Source organism: Cyprinus carpio, chromosome A20 (assembly GCF_018340385.1).
Source record: "Cyprinus carpio isolate SPL01 chromosome A20, ASM1834038v1, whole genome shotgun sequence".
Taxonomy (NCBI): Eukaryota; Metazoa; Chordata; class Actinopteri; order Cypriniformes; family Cyprinidae; genus Cyprinus; species Cyprinus carpio.
In genome coordinates, this window is record NC_056591.1 from 18,601,029 (window position 1) to 18,622,683 (window position 21,655).

General features: G+C 36.3%; 1 pseudogene; it reads left to right on the plus strand.

Annotated features, from left to right (window-relative positions):
• Positions 1 to 41: 41 nt before the first annotated feature.
• LOC109105221 lies at positions 42 to 21,496 on the plus strand (annotated as a pseudogene).
• The last annotated feature ends 159 nt before the right edge of the window (positions 21,497 to 21,655 follow it).

The window sequence follows — 21,655 nt, forward strand, 5'->3', positions numbered from 1 at the left end:
TACGACAACTGTACTACTTGTTTTGCTTTACGACACCGCAATCGCTTTATGGAAGAGTGCTGCATGTTCAGTGATGTTGACATTTTTATTTTTATCCGTAGCTTGATGATACAGTATAACTAAATACAAGTTGGACTATTTGTAGCTTGTTTCCAAGATGGGAAAACCGAAAAAGAAGAGTAATTATTTGCTAATTTTATACAGAACGTGTTCTGTTAGCTGCATGTTGTTATGAATACGGAATGTGATCTGTAAGTTGTTTTTTGTTATGTGTTAATTATTAGTTATTATAGTTTTTATATTTTATGTAATTTGTTATTGTATTTTTGTTTGTTTTTGTTTTTTGTGGATATGTTTTGTTAAGGAAACATTAATCTGGAAGGTAGCCTCTAATGTTTTCTTTTTACTTCCAAAGTACAACAAAAGTATCTGTCAGGATATATGTTTGGAAAGCATTTTGGGTTAAATGTAAGTTTATGATAAAAAGTCTGAACAATCAAAGCTGTCAGTGCATCCAGAGTAACTAGTTCTGGCCTTTAATTAGTCCTTAACAGTACCTGCATTCTGCTGAGAAACATTATGCGTAGAAGCCAGTGTTTCTCTTACATTATCTGTCTGTGTCCTTATCAGTTGACTTGAGCCGTGCAGAACTGATGATGATGACAATCGCAGATGTCATCAAGCAGTTGGCCCATGAACAGGGAAAAGATGTTAACCTTAACAAGTCAGTGCATTTTTAAGTTTCTAAAACACTGTTTTCTCACTGGAAAATGGTAAACTAAGAGAGCTGGTGTTTTTATAGAGTCAAGACGAAGACATCAGCCAAATATGGTCTCTCTGCACAGCCACGGCTGGTGGACATCATTGCTGCAGTGCCGCCTCACTACCGAAGAGCCTTGGTACCCAAACTTAAAGCCAAACCCATACGTACTGCTAGTGGGGTAAGGATGGCTTGTTGGTCATTTGCTATTTGTATTGGGGTGGTGTAAAGATATCATAATGTAGAAATTAAACAGCTGCACAGACTTTGATTTAATATTTCTTTGTAGATTGCTGTTGTCGCTGTGATGTGCAAGCCTCATCGCTGCCCACACATCAGTTTCACAGGCAACATCTGTGTGTGAGTATGACTGAAATAAAGTGTCCTTGATTTCCGTTTCACTACCATTCAAAAGTATGGGGTCGGTAAAATTATTATTATTATTTTTTTTTTAAAGAAATTAATACTTTTATTGAGGAAGAATGCATTAAATGGATCAGAAGTGAGAGTAAGGCATTTATAATGTTGTAAAGTACTTTTATTTCAAATAAATGTTCTTTATAACTTATTTCTAACTTTTTTAACTTTTAACGTTTCATTAAAAACTAAAAAAAAAATTGTTTTTTTTTTAAATCAAAGTTTCCACAAAGATTAATCAGGTGAACTGCTTTCACCACTGATAATGTTAACAAATGTTTCTTGAGCACCAGATCATATTAGAATGATTTCTGAAAGATCATGTCACATTGAAAACTTAGGTTTGCTATCATTAATAAATATGATTTCTGAAATATTATGTTACATTTGTATTTTAGTTTTGTTTTAATTATTAATTTGTTAAAATAGAGAACATTTTAAATTGTAATAATATTTCCTGCTATTACTGTTTTACTGTATGTTTTATTTAAAAGACATTAAAAATTCTGACCGACCCTAAACTTGTGAACAGTAGTGTACATTTATTCATTCAGCCCATGTTTTTATACAAATGACTAATTCTACAGCACAAACTATTCATCCTATAGAACAGCATTAACCTTTTACAGTACATATTCCCTGTGGACTTGCATCTGGTTTAAGCAATTAGCATTGTGTATCAGTCGGTGGAAAAGCTTTTAGGAGCAAAATATAATGATAAATCTGGTCTCAGGTTTGATGTAGGTGTAGCATGTATTTGTTTTCATTTGCTCAAACAGCTACTGCCCTGGGGGTCCGGACTCGGATTTTGAATATTCCACACAGTCTTACACAGGATATGAGGTAATTATCCTTCTGTATCCCACTGCCATGCTATCACACGTTTTTATGAGTTTTGCACTGATGTTATGCCATACACTTCATTTTGATTGTCTATTCTTACCCAGCCCACGTCAATGAGAGCCATCCGTGCATGATACGATCCCTACCTCCAGACTAGGCACCGAGTAGAACAGGTGAGTCATCTTCACTGTTAATATTCATAAGCAGCATTTTTGGCATTGTACAGTTAAAATCATAATGGATCATAAGCTACTTAATGGTTTTGATTTTACTGTGTACATCTGCAAAGTTGATGATCCTCTCATATTTTCCACTCATAAGATGGTGTTAATGTCATTATGCTGCTGTGTTTGCACATCTAGCTTAAGCAGCTGGGTCACAGTGTGGATAAAGTGGAGTTCATTGTGATGGGAGGCACATTCATGGCTCTGCCGGAGGAGTACAGGGACTATTTCATCCGTAACCTCCACGACGCGCTGTCAGGACACACGTCCAACAACGTCACTGAAGCTGTCAGGTACCAGCGCCACATAATAAACTTGTCTATGACTGATAGAATCAGGCCACCCTTAATTATGAGTTTCATGGCACAAATTTCTTAGCACCAGGTGAGGGCAAGGAACAGTCCATCACCAGTCGGTGACAACATTCTCTGTGGCATAATGGGGTTGTCTTTCTAAGAATTAGTTTGTATATGTATCATCAAATATTGCTTGAAATTAAGTTTAAAATGTGTATATACATATATGTGTTTGTGTGTGTGTATTAGAGCTGATATTAAAATTCTGTACGATTTTGTTTAAATTAAAAATATAACACTAAAAACTGAAAGTATTAATTAAGTGAATTTAGGCATCACTTAAATTTTACTGGAAACACACAAAGATTCGCAGTACGACATGTAGTCAATGGAATTTTTTTTATAACCCTGTGCATAAAATGAACACAAAAGATAAAAACATCATAAATAAAGAAATATATATATATAAAAAAATAACAAATAAGAAATAGAATATGTGGGTGCCTTAGGAAAGACAAAATCCTTTGTGGCACGATTTTGCTTGTCTTTGTAATAATTAATTGGACTAATTTCAGTTATATATCATCAAATGTTGCTTGAAATTTTAATAAAAATGTAAAATGTAGGCTTCACAAAATCATAATATTCAAATTTATTGGCCTTACACAACCATACACAGAACAGTTTTTATAACCCTGTGTACATAAAAAAAATTACAGAAAAGTAATATAAATCAGAAACATTAATCAGAAATAGAATATTTCTTGGTTACAAATGGGTGCATTTAACAGTCTTAATAAATTATTAGTGAGCATTTGATGATGACAAAGGCAGTCTAAATGTAAAAACTGGGTGATAAATATCCAGTATACATACATACATACATACATACACACACACACATATATACATACATACAATATCAACTAATACAGATAAATTGAACATACTAAAATTAATTATATTGACCAGAGACTTATGTGACCAGGATCATGAATGCCTACTAACATTTTCTTCAGAAGTAATTGTGCATGAATGTACTTGTTTTTAACCCATTACACAACTGGTTCAAGATCAGTCGATAAGTGTAGGAATTAAATTACAAGAGTTAGATAAAAGCAAAGGGGATGGAGCAGCTGTGTTGTCTTATGTGTGTCTGGGGAAAATCACTAGTTAATAAGCTCTGACCTGGGACCAGTGTTTTTGGTGTTGGATAATAGTCAGTATAAGCAAAATGAAAAAATGCAGGCCTTGGATCAGTTAAAATATTGTGCCAAAAACCTCCTGGTGAGCAAATTTGGTTGCATGGCAGTGTTGGGAGGCTTTTGGACCGGTCTTCAACTATCAGAGCAGCTGCATTGGCTCTGCTTTCTGCCTAGTCACAGAACAATAAGACAGAATGTGGCATTTTGGTTCTTTGCTTAAATGATGATGACAAGATAAAGTGTGTTATTAGTCACATCTCCTGATATGTAATTTAACAGTTTAGTTGGCATTAACTTGCACATTTATGTCTAACAAAGCAAATCTTTTCACTTTGACCATTAGCCTAAGACAGTTTAAATATGTATGTGACGTATGTGATTTCTGTGCAACTAACCTCACCAAACAAATTTTTTTAAAAAGTATATCTTTTTGTTTGATAAGATTTGATATCTTTTCAAAAACGTTTTTTGCATAAGTTTTGAACAAGTGGTGACTAAGATGCTGTTGACCACCCTGGTGACATCAGCTCCCTGAGGAAAACAGACGTTTTGAAGTTAGAATGAAAGGCAAAGGGGATGATTGTAAGATAGACTGCCACTGCAGGGCGCTGTTAGTTTATTACTGTGTTTTTGTGTTATTTATTTTCTTGATAAGAGAGAGTGTGCATGTGTGTTTGTGTGTGTGTGTGCACGTAGGCAGAGGTCCACAGGATTATCGGCACACCACAGCTTATCAGCGGGTTTGTTAAGATGACACGATTGCCATAATTGTTCCGGCGGCTAATCAGCCAGAGATTGGCGAGACAACAGTTCGATTTCAGGCACATTGCTTATCTCAGCAGAGGGTGTGTGTGTGAGTGTGTTAGGGAGAGAGAAATAAAGAGAATTAAAAACAAATGAGAAATGCTCTGTTGGTTTCATAACTACATTGTCTAAAACTGGAGAAAGAAACAGGAGCTAAATGGACAGAAAGAGTTTTTGGGCTATTAAACATCCATTAAGACTTCAGAACAATGTCAGGCGTGACAGGAAGCCAAAAACCATGCATTTCAGAATTGTTATTTTATTGATGCAAGCCAGTACAGTTGGCCAATTGAAACCAGCTCAGTCATATAATCGTTTTTATATTATCATCAGAAACTGTAATAGGAATTTTTATATAGGATTTTTATAATAGGATTTTTTAATTTTATTCAGAAGTCTTTTAAAAAAAGCCATTTTAAAAGAGTTTTTGTTTGTTTTGTAGTCCAATCAGACATTACACACACACACACACACACACAGAGTTTTTGTTTTTTTTGCATACATGCATGCATACATATATATTTGCAGTGGTGGCCAAAATTATTATAACACAAGTATTTTCACTAGCCAAAAAATGGTTTTAAGTCAGTTATTTCTATCTTTTGCTTTAGTGTGTCAGTAGGAAATATCAGTTTACATTTTCAAACATTCATTTTGCCATTACTTGTAATAATCCAGTGAGATTTTTGTTTGCACAAGGAGTCTAACAGCAGCCAGTGCTCCACACAGAGATCTGATCTCATCATCATCCAGTCCGCCTGGAATGACATGAAGAAACAGAACAAACTGAGACAAACTAAACCCAGAAGAACTGTGGAAACATCTCCAAGATGCTTTAAGAAACCTACCTGCAAAGCTACCTGGAAGACTATGTGCAAGTGCACCTAGGGCAAAAGCTGCTTTAAACGCAAATGATATTCAGACCAAATGTTGATTTAATTTAGTTAATAGAAGTTAACTGATAAAGAAAATCTATTTATGACATTATTTTGACCAACATACTAATTTTACAGCATTTTTACACAAGTGCCTACAACTTTTAACAGTAGTGTAGCAGGTAGGTTTCTTAAAGCATCTTGGAGATGTTGCCACAGTTCTTCTGGGTTTAGTTTGTCTCAGTTTGTTCTGTTTCTTCATGTCATTCCAGATGGACTGGATGATGATGAGATCAGATCTCTGTGTGGAGCACTGGCTGCTGTCAGACTCCTTGTGCATACAAAAATCTCACTGGATTATTACAATTAATGAAAAAATAAAAAGCAGCATTTATTTTAAGTAGAAACCCTCTGTAGCATTTTTATTGTCTTTACTGTCACTTTTGAACAATTTAATGTCCCTATTAATTTCTTTAAAAATTGAACAAGATACATGCATATATAAGATAGTATCAGAATTTCTGAGTTTATATTTTTTTTCCCCAGATACTCTGAACGCAGTAACACGATTGAGACCAGACCGGACTACTGCCTAAAGAGACACTAAAGTGACATGCTGGCCTACGGTTGCACCAGACTTGAGATCGGCGTACAGAGTGTTTATGAGGATGTGCCACGTATTTAAATTAAACCCAAGTGTTGTTGAGAGATTCTAAGAAGTCACGTACTCAGAATGTGTTCTATTCATAATGATAAGTTTCATTTCAAAAGTTAAAAATTAATATTTCATGGTAAGGATCTGTCTCATATATATATATATTAACAGGTTTTCATTTTATATTAAAAAATGTTTTTGGTAAACTTTATGGTATATTTCATATGTAATTTCACAGTATTTCTAACTGCGTAGTCAGCTGAGTCTGTTTTGCATATGAAGTTGAACTGCATGTATTGTTCTTTTGTATCAATATTTCTTAGAATTATCAGTATGATACTTTGAATCTAAAAGAGGAAGAAGTCCAAAATCGAGACATTGACTAGACTATTTTTAAAGGGTTAGGTGTTATTAGTGATAGCCAGATGATGACTTATGTCTAGAACAACAGTATATAAGATAGACTCTGCAAAATAGAATAGGGTTTTGACTTTCTGAGACTCTGGTCTCTCTATCTTTTCAGCTCACTTCCTCTTCTTTGGCTTCACTCGACAACTCTTAGACTCAGAGTTAGAACTCTTACAGGTTTTTATTCAAATTCAGATACCTTGAAATTCAGATACTTTGATACTCTGATACTTTGATATTTTAATATTATTTTAATACTTAATATTTTGGTACTTTTGATTCGAACAGAATAATTTTTTATGTTTTAATTACAATTGTATTAATGTTTTGATTAATACTGGTTGGGTTCAATCCATCATAAATTGATTGTTATTAAAAATGTACTAACATTGGATTTACATTTTCTATATTTGAAGGTTGTTATTATTATTATCCAGAACTTTATTTCCAAGTTATGATTTGTGGTTTCTGTTCTCTATATTCTTTTTAATAAATTTTACATATTATTACACCTTGACCGTCTGAATTGGATTAAATTTTGCATCAGTTAATGGAGGCACCGCTGGGATACTGATCGATCCTTGAAGTATATTTGATGCATCGCAAGGAAAGATAAAGAGAGGTGAGTTGCTCATCTAATTCTCTTTATGGGCTTCTGTTGTGCAAACCTGCCGAGTCTAAGAGCTATATCTGCGGACCCATTTCGTTCATTTTTCTTGACTGCAGCAAGAGAACGAATTTGGGGCGGTACGGTGGTTTAACCGTGTGTGAGGAATGAGCGCGCGCTCTGTGTTTGAGAACGGCGATTTGCGGCATTAAATGTGTTGTTCACTGAAGGGGTTTACCGACAGTGTAGATAATTCTGCGTAGCAAGTACACTTTGCGGGGTTTACCGGAGGTGTATTGCGGGCGCTTTCAGGGTTTACTGAAGCGCAACAGTTTTTGAGACACGCGCTGTCAGGGGTTACTGCAGCGTGCTGGTCAGATCTGTATGTCGATTCTCTGTTTTGATATAGGCTCTGGGATGGACTCGGCAGTCTTGACACTGGCAGAATTCCACCTTGCGACTAAATTCTAAATCCATATATTTTGACAATTGTTTGACTGTGGCAGAATACCACATTGTGACTGGCTTTCAATTTTGTATAATTGTTATAACTGTCAGACGGCTGATCAAATTAAACAAATTAAGAGTAAAGAGAACACCAAATTTAACAATCTAATTAAGTGAATTTAATTAAGTGAATTTAATTAAGTGTATTTAATTGAGTGTATCTGAATTGAATAAAACTTTTTCTTTGTTGGGGGTGTCAACACACAAAGTAATGGCTCATGTGTATGTAAAAGGAGCTCTTAACGAAACTCTCACTGCTCAAGTAGCGATGTTAGGCATCGGAAATAAAGAAAAGATTAAACAGAAAAGATGAATAAAGAGAAAATGGCAAGAAATATGGGGTCTGTAGGCAGTGTGAATTCGGGGTGATGAAGGAAGATAATAAGATAATGATCCTAAGAAACAAAAGAAATATGCACAAGTTTTGTGTTGTTTGAGGATTGTGCAAGCAAAAGGTATTTTAACATATCGCAATGGAAGAATAGTTTATGTGGATAAACTGGCACAAGCCACTAGAGATGCTACGCAAGATATGTGAGATTTATTAGACATTGTAACTAAGGAACCAAGAGCAGATACAGGGAGAGTTCCTAAAATCGATGATATTTATAGCTGGCAGGAATATGCTTCAAAACTGAAAGCAGCGATTGCCAAGGCAGGGAGACATGTGACGAATGTTTCTGAAAACGGTAGTATACAGGTTGCAGCTATTTCTCCTGGGCACCTGGAGGAAACTGAGGATGAGTGGGGCGAGTATGTGAAACTGCGTCCAAAACTACCCCGCTATAGTGAAATTGATCAGGAATCGACAGCGGCTGGTCAAGTGGGGGTTTATCGATCTATGGGTGTGCGAGATTTGACTAGTATTGTAAATATACTGCCACTCATGAAATATAACAGTACCAGTACCAATTCTGAATTTTGGGATCGTTTGTGGGTAATGGCAAGAGCCAACCGCCTAGCAGTAAAAGATAAAAGATCCGTATTCAATTTGGGAGCAAGTCTGCCCGTCTACATACACGGGACAGATCATCTCACCCCTCCTTTACAGCCACCAGCGAATGAAGATGATTACGCAACTCAGTACAGAGTGCTGCGTACTGAAGTACAGCGTATAATTGGAAATGGAATTCAAACTTTCACTAATGTGACAATGATTAGGCAGGGTCCTAATGAACCATTTGTTGATTACTCTGAGTGATTCACAAAGGCACTGAAAGAATTTGTGGCCGCACGATGGGGGCCTGACTTAGATTCTCCAATCATGCTCCATACTGCGCAGTTAAATATGAATGCTAAATTTACACAGTTGTTTCATTCTTCTCTGTCAACAATTATTGACTGATCTTCTTTTGTTGCATGGGGGACACGGGCTCAAGACATCGTGGAACAACAAAAGAAGGGACTAGTTGCTGCAGTTGGTCAGACCTCTGCTCCAGCATTTCGCTGTTATCATTGCCAGCGTGATGGTCACTACGCAAACAGGTGCCCTGATCGAAATTTAGAGCTTTCAGAAAGCCTAGTTCCTCTTTTCAACAACAGCAGACACCAAAACCACTTCCTCGAGATTGTGCTTAAAAATAACCCTGGTGCAGAGAAGCAGGGTGCTGACCTGGAAGCAGGTTGAAAAACTGACAAGAGCTTTTGAGAATACAGACTGACACATAGTGGCCTTCATTTTATATGAGCACGAAGACCCTCGTCCATTTTTACATTCTAACCTAGGAAGCCAGGATAGCTACATTCTTTTGGGCCCCTGGGTCTGCGTCTCGGTAACTGATATTAATTTGCCTTAAACAAACAAATGCATCTTCAAGGTATATCTGGTCGCAGTCTTTTCACACAGTCTCTATTGATTTCTCTAATAATATATCCATTTGAACAGCCTTTTTGGGTGCAATTCTGGGTTGGAGAAAGCCAAGTTGGCATGGTAATGGGAATGGATATACTGAGTAAATTGGAAGCAGATGTTTTGCTGACTAGGGGTCAATTAATTAGTCAGCATTTACTAATTTCCATACCAGTGTTTAATAAAACTGGAATTCCTAAATTAAGCCTTGGAGCTATCACAGCTAATGAAAAGGAGTCTACTGATTCCTCAGTGATACAATATTGCGCTGAGAAATTTCCAAATTTGTGGTCAACTTCTAAACTTGATTTTGGTCTTTGCAGGATTGAACCTTTGAATGTTTTAGGTCCTATACATCCTCCAGTATTCCAGTATCCTCTTCGGAGAGAAACAGAGTGAGTTGCACAGGAAATTGTGAACCAGCTTCAGGAATCAGGGATTTTGGTAAGGTGTACTTCCTCAATGAACTTACCTATGCAGCCTGTGTGAAAAAAAATAAATAAAATAAAAAAAAAGCCAGATGGTAGCTATAGGTTAACTATAGACTACACCGCATTGAATGCTGTGACTCCTAAAATAATTCCTATTGTTGCTAACCGTCAACCATCCTCAATGACATTTCTCCAAACCATTGCTATTTTAGCGCAGTAGACATAACCAATGGTTTTTGGTCTTGTCCTATCAGAGAAGAAGATCAATACAGATTTGCCTTTCAATATTGTGACGACATTCTTCTCGCATCTCTAGACAAAGCACAACACTTGAGTGTACTCACTCGGTTGTTGAAAATACTCCAAGAGGCGGGTTTCCTCTTAAACAAACAAAAGTTGCAATTGTTTCAATCGGAAGTTACATTTTTTAGGTCAAAGTATAGGTCGTGAGGGAAAGAGACTTCTTCCAGACCGGGTCATAGCCATCACTCAATTAAATAAGCCAACCACAGTTACTGGTTTAAGATCATTAATGGGGCTATTTAATTTTAATCAGATGTATATCCCAGATTTTTCTGATTTGGCTAAAACTCTAACAGAGGCTCTTAAAGGAGGCCTTCCGGGTGCTTCGCCTTTGGAGTGGACAGCAGACATGGCTGAGTCCTTTACTCTCCTCTCCCGCGTTATATCCCCCCGACATGACAAAGACATTCCATGTATGGACACATGTTGGCCCAAGTGCTTATAACTGTGTGCTGGGACAATGTAAAGGTGACAGAAGTTATGGCATTGTTGGGTATTATTCAACTTTGATTCCTTCTTCCATGAATGGACAGATGCCGTGTTTGATGACCTTGGACTGTGCTGAGTGGGCGTTGTAGATCACTGAGCCCATAGTCGGTTACAATCAGATGATCCTTCACTCTCCACATCGGTTTCTACGCCTGCTCACAGAGACAAAAATAAAGTCGATTTCAAATCAACGACATGCAAAATGGGAAACTGTTCTCATGAACCCTCAGCTCACTGTTGTTGCAGACAACTGGACAAATCCTGCCTCCCTAATGGAGAATGAGGGGAGTGCACATGACTGCGCCGAGGTAATTATTTGTGACAGGGGACATTTTGTCAGAGATGAACCGTTTTCAGATTCTCTGGACATGTTCGTGGATGGCAGCAGTTTCTACGAGGGTGACACGTGCTATGCGGGCTGGGCGGTAGTAGAGGGGAAGACGGGCGAGGTCTTGGCTGAGGGGTCGCTTCGGGGAGGAAGTGCTCAGATAGCTGAATTGCATGCTTTGAAAGCTGCCTTAAATCTGGCTCTTAAACTAACTGCAGGTGAAAATAGCTCCACTAATGTAAATATTTTTACTGATAGTGCATACAGCCACCATGTAGTGCAGAGTTATGGCCCTGTTTGGAAACATCGTGGTTATTTGACCACAGCGGGTACTCCAATAAGTCATCAAACAGTGATTAAAGAAATTCTTGACACGTGTGAGGAAATTCCACCAAACAGTGTCGCGGTATGTAAAGTCACAGGTCACAGTACATTCAATGATTGGTTGGCAAAAGGAAACTCTCAAGCTGGTAAGGCTGCGAGAGAAGCTGCAAAGGGTGTGGCACTTGAGGAAGTAGCTGTTATTTTCCCTGTTCATCCTGACTGCACGGGTTCCAAAACTTTATCTAAATTGTACACAACTGAGGATCGTGAAATGTGTCAGAAATTAGGAGCTACCTTAACTGAAGAAGGGGTTTATGCTCTGAATGAAAAGTCGTTCCGCCTAGCGGATATCAAACTGAACTAATTGATTTGTACCACAGCATTGCACACCAAGGGGTTCAGAAAACACATGCTATGTTACAACAAACATGGTTTTGGTCAGAGATGTTACAAACTGTGAAGGATAGACTGTCCAGATGTATCCACTGTTTGCAAAACGAAGCTATAATTTGGAAAAGGTAAAATCCCAAATGGTCACACTCCTCTCCCGCGAGGACCATTCACACATTTACAATTGGACTTTATTTCGTTACCTTCTGATCATGGGTATTTTTCCAGATGCTCTGAAAGGGTATATTGGATTTTCAGTCCCTCTCATTGCACCATGGTTCGGGAATGATAGGTTTTCATAAAATAGGGGTATCTTTACTGGGATTTAGGTTATAAGTAATGTCTGTATTTGGTATCTGTGAGGTGACTGAGGGTCTGACCTATGTCAGGAATGCAATAACAGCGATTATTCATTTAGCCCGGCTTCCAGAGAATAATACATATATATGTTTATGGCAATTAATTTATTTTACGATATAACAAATTAATCAAAATTCATCATAGTTGTATAAGACATATAAAAAGAAAAATACAAATAAGTCAAATTTCTTTCTAAAAAGGTCTTTGGGTTTTAACTGTACCTTCCCCTAAAGCTCTGTTGTTGCGCTCAGGTCCTTCGGGTCCATTGAAGGACACTTTATAGGAGTATCTTAAAGTACTCACGTGCGCATTGAAGAATGCCCATTTCAGTGCCCTCAGTGCTCAACATGCTGGAGATCTTAAAAACACTATATTCAATGTAAAGGCTAAAAACCCCGTACAAGTGGGGGATGAGGTAATGATACAAAAAATAGGGAACTTAGGACCAATGTCCTCCAGGTATGAGGGTCCTTATTTGGTGTTGTTGACTACTCCAACATTTCTTCTTGTTGAAATCGAGCCAGGGCTGACTCGATGGATGCATCTTGCACAAGTGAAGCCTCTGTCGCCGCTTGCTGATACTAATTATCTTTCTAATGTGATTTAGTCCAACAGGTGCAGTATTTTATATCCGAGGAATGGCTGCTAAGGAAGAACAATGACTAATTGTTTCCTCTCTTTAGGTTCTCAACTATGATTCCATCCGGACCTGTTGTGTTAATAATAATAAAAAAAAAAAAATAAAAAAAAAGAGAGACTGAAAACCATGGTGTTTATGTTTGTGTGTATTGGTGTTGTCCTGTTTGGTTGTCTATGTGTCGTTGTGTATGTTTTTGTTGTGTTTTTATCCAAACATTTCTGCTCCTACTATTCTATATCTCTAATAGGTGCGAGTGCATGCTGTCACAGAAATATTCTGCAAATATTTACCACACACGACTGGTTCTAAGGGTGACTCTTTGATGTGACTTCTGCAACAGTGCAGCTCATTGACATTCTGGGAGTGGTTGCTGTGCTCGTGGCTGGACATCAGTGTTTCATCGCATCATCATAACATTACTCGTTAACTAATTCTACGCCATCTGAGAGACCTCTGCTAAAGTCTACCAGCTGATAGATATATATAGATTTACAAATTCCTACATTAAGATGCCTTAAAAGATTGTTGATCAAAGAGATTCTTATTCTCCCATTTATACCAGTAGTGATGAGGAAATCTATACCTTGCAGGTGAAGGGTAAGGGAAGGTATGAGATGTTGAAAACGATCAACGAAAGTTTGGAAATTAACGACATGGTACCATAAGGACAAATATCTTCAACTACTATCTCCCAAGGGCAAAGAAGAGAAAGAACGATGATAGAGTTTAGAGTTGGGAAAGATGGAAGGCTGTGGTAAGTCCTCAACCCAGCAAAAGTCCAGGGGACGCCAGGGGTCGAATTTCCTTAGGAGTTCTCGTCTGGCCATCTTGGTGAAGATCTTTGTTAATTTTAAGGTAGCTGGGGTTAGAGAGGTATCTACAGTACTATCTATCTGAAATTGTTTTATTGATTTTCTATATTTTCATGTATGCATCATGTATTTTTCTTTTGAATTACTCTGTATTTTTTGGTTTTGATTTAAGGAAAAGGTTGTGGCGAGTCTTTTGATAAGACTCGAGTGGGGGATTGGTGTGTGGAGATTCTAAGAAATCCACGTGGTGATAGAGATTCTGAGAAGAAGTCCACGTATTTAAATTAAACCCAAGTGTTGTTGAGAGATTCTAAGAAGTCACGTACTCAGAATGTGTTCTATTCATAATGATAAGTTTCATTTCAAAAGTTAAAAATTAATATTTCATGGTAAGGATCTGTCTCATATATATATATATATTAACAGGTTTCATTTTTATATTGAAAAATGTTTTTGGTAAACTTTATGGTATATTTCATATGTAATTTCACAGTATTTCTAACTGCGTAGTCAGCTGAGTCTGTTTTGCATATGAGGTTGAACTGCATGTATTGTTCTTTTGTATCAATATTTCTTAGAATTATCAGTATGATACTTTGAATCTAAAAGAGGAAGAAGTCCAAAATCGAGACATTGATTAGACTATTTTTAAAGGTCAGGTGTTATTAGTGATAGCCAGATGATGACTTATGTCTAGAACAACAGTATATAAGATAGACTCTGCAAAATAGAATAGGGTTTTGACTTTCTGAGACTCTGGTCTCTCTATCTTTTCAGCTCACTTCCTCTTCTTTGGCTTCACTCGACAACTCTTAGACTCAGACTTAGAACTCTTACAGGTTTTTATTCAAATTCAGATACCTTGAAATTCAGATACTTTGATACTCTGATACTTTGATATTTTAAATTTTAATACTTAATATTTTGGTACTTTTGATTCGAACAGAATAATTGTTTATGTTTTAATTACAATTGTATTAATGTTTTGATTAATACTGGGTTGGGTTCAGTCCATCATAAATTGATTGTTATTAAAAATGTACTAACATTGGATTTACATTTTCTATATTTGACGGTTGTTATTATTATTATCCAGAACTTTATTTCCAAGTTATGATTTGTGGTTTCTGTTCTCTATATTCTTTTTAATAAATTTTACATATTATTACACCTTGACCGTCTGAATTGGATTAAAATTTTGACGTTGTTAAAAACATAAATAATAAGAAAATGAATATTTTTTTACCCAGCCATATGGCCATTCAAAATTAGTTTTGGTGATTTAAATTTTGTTTTGCAAAAACTTTAGAAACCCTCTGTAGCATTTTTATTGTCTTTACTGTCACTTTTGAACAATTTAATGTCCCTATTGGTTTCTTTAGTTCGGGCTGTGTGTGAATCTTTCCACCTTGCTAAGGATGCTGGTTTTAAAGTTGTTGCTCACATGATGCCTCACATGATGTTGCTAACATGGAAAGAGATGTGGAGCAGTTTATAGTGAGTACTTCATGGATCAGTGTAATTCTGCATTCACCTCTAAAATCTGCCACTAAACACAATGTGAAAATGGCAACATGATTAAGCATGAGCGCAACTATGGAGTCATTTTTTTTAATTGCAAAATTAATGTTTGGTGTAGAATACAAATCTTAAAGGGATCATTCACCTAAGAATGAACATTCTATCCTCTTTTACATCATTTAACCTCACATTATTCTAAACCGGTGTGACTTTCTTCTGTGGGATGTCAAAGCTATTTAAAAAGCCATTAGAAGATTTGTAATATAGCACAATTTTTTATTATTATTATTATTATATTTTTTTCCTCCCATTTTTGGAAATGCATTGTTTTAATATTCTGCCAAATGTTTCCTTTGGTGTTTGCTTGAATAAATTAAGTCATGCTGGTGAGAAAATAATGACACAATTTTCATTCTAAAAAACTTCCAAAAGTGCCACTTCAGTAATCATTTTTGGATTTAAATTCTTAAAATACAGAATAACGTAAGCTTCAGGAGGATTATGGGATGTAGTGCTTTGTAATTTAAGGTCCTCATACATACAACTGTTTATTCTGTAAGCTCCTTTAATGTAAATGAACTGAGGAGTTGAGAGACAGAAAACTGCAGAGGGTTATTTAAATGCACAAGTTTATCTCTGTACCTCACAGGTTATGCAGATGGTTTACAAAATGTCATTTTCCTCAACGAAAGGTCTTCAATTAATCAACATTTCTGTGAAATGGCTGTTGGGATATCCAAAATTTCCATATTACTGTCGGGTGCTCTATTAACTTTGACACTTAAAGTATCAGAAACTACTGAGCCGTAGTCATCATCATGCAGACTTCCCAGAGGTATTAGCACAAGAAATGAGAAATTAAATGTCTCTCCTTAAGAAAAGTTTTAATAAAAAAATAAATAGCGAAATGAAATTGTTTTCCATATCACACAGCCCTAGGTTACAATGCGAAGAGACAAACAGAGGTATACACAAAATGTACAGTACAGGAACACGTAACATAACCTTGAAGAAAAATCTGCTTTTATCGGATGTAGTAGCTAATTGTTACATAGCAGGAATGATGGGTGAATGTAAATGAATCAGGGAGGGATGTGCCATGACAGGCTGCTCTTTTATACCCTCTGTCAGTGTCCAGCTGTGACGCATTGGTTCACATTATCAGGGGCTTCATTATGTGAAGTGAATAGAGCATTCATTATGGTGGGTTTCATTACCGAAGCATGGAGATCCAATCAGTGACTGCGCTCTGGAACCCATTCAAAGTGCTTCTCTCTGAAAGACTGTATTAAACACCAACTGGGAACAATCCAGGTGCCAACGGGTTTCTATGATTTCTTAAGCAAACGCTGTCAGTGCACGATCTTATGAGTTTAGTGATTTTTAAAGCAGGTGATTATTTCCCATTAGGAGAACAGAAGAGCCTAGAATGAAGTGAATGACGTTAATGTTGCATAAGAAACATCATGATTAACTGAGTGCAATTATATAAATAATATTTAGAATTAACAGTCACATAAATGCCACTTAACTGTAGAAGAGAACCATTAACTTTTTATTGCAATCATCCAGTCTCTAGAGCCTCCGAAGTCATGTGTCTCTGAAGCTAAAAGTCTTCACTTAGATTTTTAGATTTGTTGTACCAAGCCCGCATTACACCTACCTCATTTCCCTCTGGGAGGCTCTTACTCGCCTCCACAGTGCTGCAATCAACTGACAGCTCCTAAATATTTGGACAGCAATACCTTTTTGCTCTTTATTTGCACAATTTGTAATTGTAATATTGCAATTAGAGGCTAAAGGTGCAAACAATCTATTAAAAAATATTCCCTTTTTAACACTTGTGACTTTTATTTTTGTCCACTTTTAATGTCAATGTTTCTTGTACTAAAAACATTTAGAGACATGAATTCTGATGAAATAAAATGTAACCACATACCAGTGTGTCTCTTTTTACAAGAGCTCTTAATAGTGAAATAAACTTTTTATCAAAGTTCAGGAAAGTTGCCACTAAAGGGTTTAGGATTGTGCTCAACAATTATTTGTGCACAGATTTTGCCATGACATGACATTATTTTTTACTCTGGCTTCAGGCTAGGGATGCACCGGTATTAAAGTTCTTGCTGATACTGATAAGAGTTAAAATAAGAGATTATTATTATGTTATGGTTATTAATCGATAAATTTCAATATTATAATTCTGGCCATTACCAATAAGATAATAATTAATTATATAATTATATATTATATATAATTATATAATTATATAATTAATTATATATTTTATGTTATGGCCAATAACCGATAAGTTACCGATATCAAAATTCTGGCTGATACTGATAAGACAGTTATTTTTATGTTATGGCCAATAACCGATAAGTTACAGATATTAAAATTCTAACTTGTACTGATAAGATGGTTAGTTATTTTCATGTTATGACCTATAACCGATAAGTTACAGATATTAAAATTCTAGCTGATACTGATAAGATGGTGAATTATTTTTATGTTATGGCCAATAACCGATAAGTTACCGATATTAAAATTCTAGCTGATACTGATAAGATGGTGAATTATTTTTATGTTATGACCTATAACCGATAAGTTACAGATATTAAAATTCTAGCTGATACTGATAAGATGGTGAATTATTTTTATGTTATGGCAGATAACCAAAAAATGGCTGATATTTAAATTCTGGCTAACACTGATATTTTTGTTATGTTATGGATGATTTTCAGAATTTGGCTAATATTTGCCTATATTAAAATTGTGCCTTACATGATGAGTTATTTGCATGTTACAGTAATTAACCGCTAAATCTGTAATATTAAAGTTCTATACTATTTTGTCTAAATAAATAAAAAATAAAACACTAAAAACTAAAAACTTTGAACATTTGGGAATGTAAATTTTAATTTTTTTTTTTTTTATTTTTGATATTTGTTATATTTTATATTTTTTTTAGATTTTAGTTTTTTGTTTTTTGTATTTTCTGCAGTTTGGAGCAAGGCAGCTCTTCTTTTCTGTCTGTAGATTTGTGTCAGCATGGCCAGGTACCTTCTAAAATAATGTTCAGTGTGTTTGTCAGCACAAAGTGCATTCATTTTGTTTTCCACTTCATATTCCTGACCAGTGTTGTTGCTTTTTCTCATTACAATGAAAGGAACCACTCAAAGCACGGCACTTTGTGCTCTTTTGACGATAATGGGCTCATTGTTTTACCATTCCGCCTATTAATTCCTTTAGCGTTTTATTGACATCTGTTTCATGCACAAGTTTGAGTGTATATTAAATTGTCACTCATACAACTGTTGTGATATCTCCGTGATAGAGAGCCATTAGGCATGAGAAAGGGAGATTAATGGCTGTGGAAGGTGGTCTCTGACCCCACCGCTATCAGCTCTCCTCCTCCGCCACCATGTGCCCACCCAACCTCACCTGTGTCACCCACCGGCAGCGCTCGGCCGGTTTATCTCACCTAACCTGCTTTCTGTGATGCTCGTGCTCTCCTCTTCCCCTCCCACTTGCGTATTTGCTTGCTCGCTCTTCGTCACACCTCCCTCACCTTCCGAGACGGGGACCTGTCTGCGCTATCTCAGGACGAGTGTGTGGTGGAAAGGAGCGTGGCTTAGTGATAATGGAATCCCATTACTGACTCGTCCGACTCTCACTTCTCACTTATCAGACTGTTTGCAGGCTCCCCTCCCTACATAAAAAAAACACTCAGTGTAAATATATCACACAAAAACTCATTTCATTTGACTCTTAGAGTAAGCAGAAGCGCATGGCTAGTTGTGACTCAAATAATCCATCATTTATATTTTTCTGTTTGTGTGTTTTAGTTTTTTTTTTTTTTTTGTTTTTGGTGTTTATGTTTAGTTTTTAGTTTTGAATTATTTGTTTTTTTTTTAAAGTGTCCAGTTGAATGATTCATTAGTGTGTCAGGAAGTAGGACAGTACCAATTAAATGACCACTGGCATTGTCTCTTTGATTGTAATGGTTACATTTCAGAGTGTGCTGCGTGACCCCTGAACTTTTCAAAGTGACAAGGGTATAAGAGATTCCCTCACAAATACATTTTAAGTAGAAGACGTAAGCAAGATCGGTGACGGAGGTCAAGAGACTTTATTTAGCAGTTCTCCAATTCTTGAACTTGTGAATGATGTTACTTTCCAGTTACGTTTCATCCATTAAGTACTTCAGGTGAAATGAATCAATAAACTTTGAATCACAAGTGTGTAATAGTAGTACACAGCCTGTCAGCATACAATACAAGCTGAATATGCTTATACGTTTAAAAAATTGTTAAAAATTAACTAATTTAGTGTTAAATTATGGCAAAGGTAAAAGCAGGTAATTAGCATTAACAATTAAATATCCAGTATCATCCTGTACCAATAAAAATGCATTATGCATATAGAATTTATTATTTAATCAAAAAAGAAGCATTTCCTGTTGCCCATATTCATTATAGTGTGACCACCATTTATTTTTTAAATGACTTTGAAGAAAGCTGATGATCTCTGGCTTCTTTCAGGGATATCCCAATGCCATTGGTGAGCTCTGGGGTGGAACATGGGAATCTGAGAGAGCTGGCATTGGCCAGAATGAAAGACATGGGCACTGAGGTAACCTTAATTATCATTCATTTAGTTTGTTTGCTATATGGATTCAAGGCTATTAAGTACAAGCTGTTGTCGATTCTTGCAGTGTAGAGATGTACGAACCAGGGAAGTGGGCATACAAGAGATTCATCACAAAGTTCGACCATATCAGGTTATTCATGTTTGGTGTTAGCAGTTTTCAGAAACCTGTTGTTAAAGCTCGTACAGTTAGCAACAGGAAATTATATCTGTGCTTCCTGTAGGTTGAGCTGATCCGCAGAGATTATGTGGCGAATGGGGGCTGGGAGACCTTCCTGTCTTATGAGGACCTCGAGCAGGACATTTTAATTGGTCTCCTGCGTCTTCGTCGCTGCTCACCACAGTCCTTCCGGCCCGAGTTGAAGGGTGGCGTTTCCATTGTTCGGGAGCTGCATGTCTATGGAAGCGTGGTCCCTGTCAGCAGCCGAGACCCCAGCAAGTTTCAGCATCAGGTAAAGACGCCTTATTTCTGCCAGTAAAACACGCCAAAGTAACTTTACTGTTACCTGAAAAAATTACGAACACATGATTTTTTTGATTAATAATGGTTAAAATTATATATCGAAAAACTATTAATCTGGTGTGGAGATGCATATAAATTTATGTAAATTGCCCAGATTTTAACTATTTTATTATTATTTTTTAATGCTTTTGTCTTTTCATGTATTTTACATAGTCTCACTGATGCACATTCTAATATGTTCTTTTTCTCCTCGGGTACATTGTAGGGTTTTGGGATGATGTTGATGGAGGAGGCCGAGAGAATAGCCAGGGATGAGCACGGCTCGAGCAAATTGGCTGTTATCTCAGGTATCAAAAATATTCTCAGCGTTAACGGAATGGATTTTGTTGGTTCTGCTCTTGCCCTCGCTTGAAAAGAATGCATACGAAATTTTGACATGCACCTCCCCAAATCAGCTGCAGGATGGAGATAACAGCAATTGGAAAATAAATGAAAATCTGTATTCATATTATTCTGGCTCTGATGCTTTAATGCGAGGGCGTGATAACTTTTGTACTCGCATGTCTGACAAAGAAAGAAAAACAACAGGAGAATATATTGGAAGTACAGTGGGGTTTTCTTGCTCTAAGTATTTTGAATCTGCCTGCCTATTTTTCCTTTAATCAGAGCAAATTCATTAATATCAAGATATACATTGATATTACAATTTAAAATAACTATTTTCTGATTTTTATTTTTTTTTTTGTAAATGTTATTACTGTGATGACAAAGCCAAATTTTCAGCAGCTATTCCTCCAGTATTCAGTGTCACATGATTCTTCAGAAATTATTCTAATATGCATTTTATATTATTGTCAGTGTTGAAAACAGTCTGGTTCTGCTTAATATAAACCATGAAACATTTTTGTGGAAAACATGATGATACAATTATTAACTAATTAATTAATATAAAGGTCAAAATGACAGCATCTTTTAAAGTATAAATAACTTGTAACATTATTAAAGTCTTTATTGTTACTTTTGATAAATATAATTTTTCTTGTTTTCTCAAATTTGCATATTTTTGGTCCAAATAACATTCCCCATGGTGCCTCCATTAGAGCATGTAACATTGAAAGGAATATTCTTTCCGCAAATTCGAATTTTTGGTCATTGTTCATGTTTTATGTTGGGTTCAGGTGTTGGAACAAGGAATTACTACAGAAAAATGGGTTATGAACTGGAAGGGCCGTATATGTTGAAGAACCTTTACTGAAGCAGAGAGGAATCCAAACCAAGATGTATCATATTCCCTGGAGAAAATCATTTGACATGCAGGACACCGACTTCAAGGGGATCTTTACATTTGTCTTGGGAGGGTCATTTGACGGAAGTCGTGGCCTAATGGTTGGAGAGTCGGACTCCCAATCGAAGGGTTGTGAGTTCGAGTCTCGGGCCAGCAGGAATTGTGGGTGGGGTGAGTGCATGTACAGTTCTCTCTCCACCTTCAATACCATG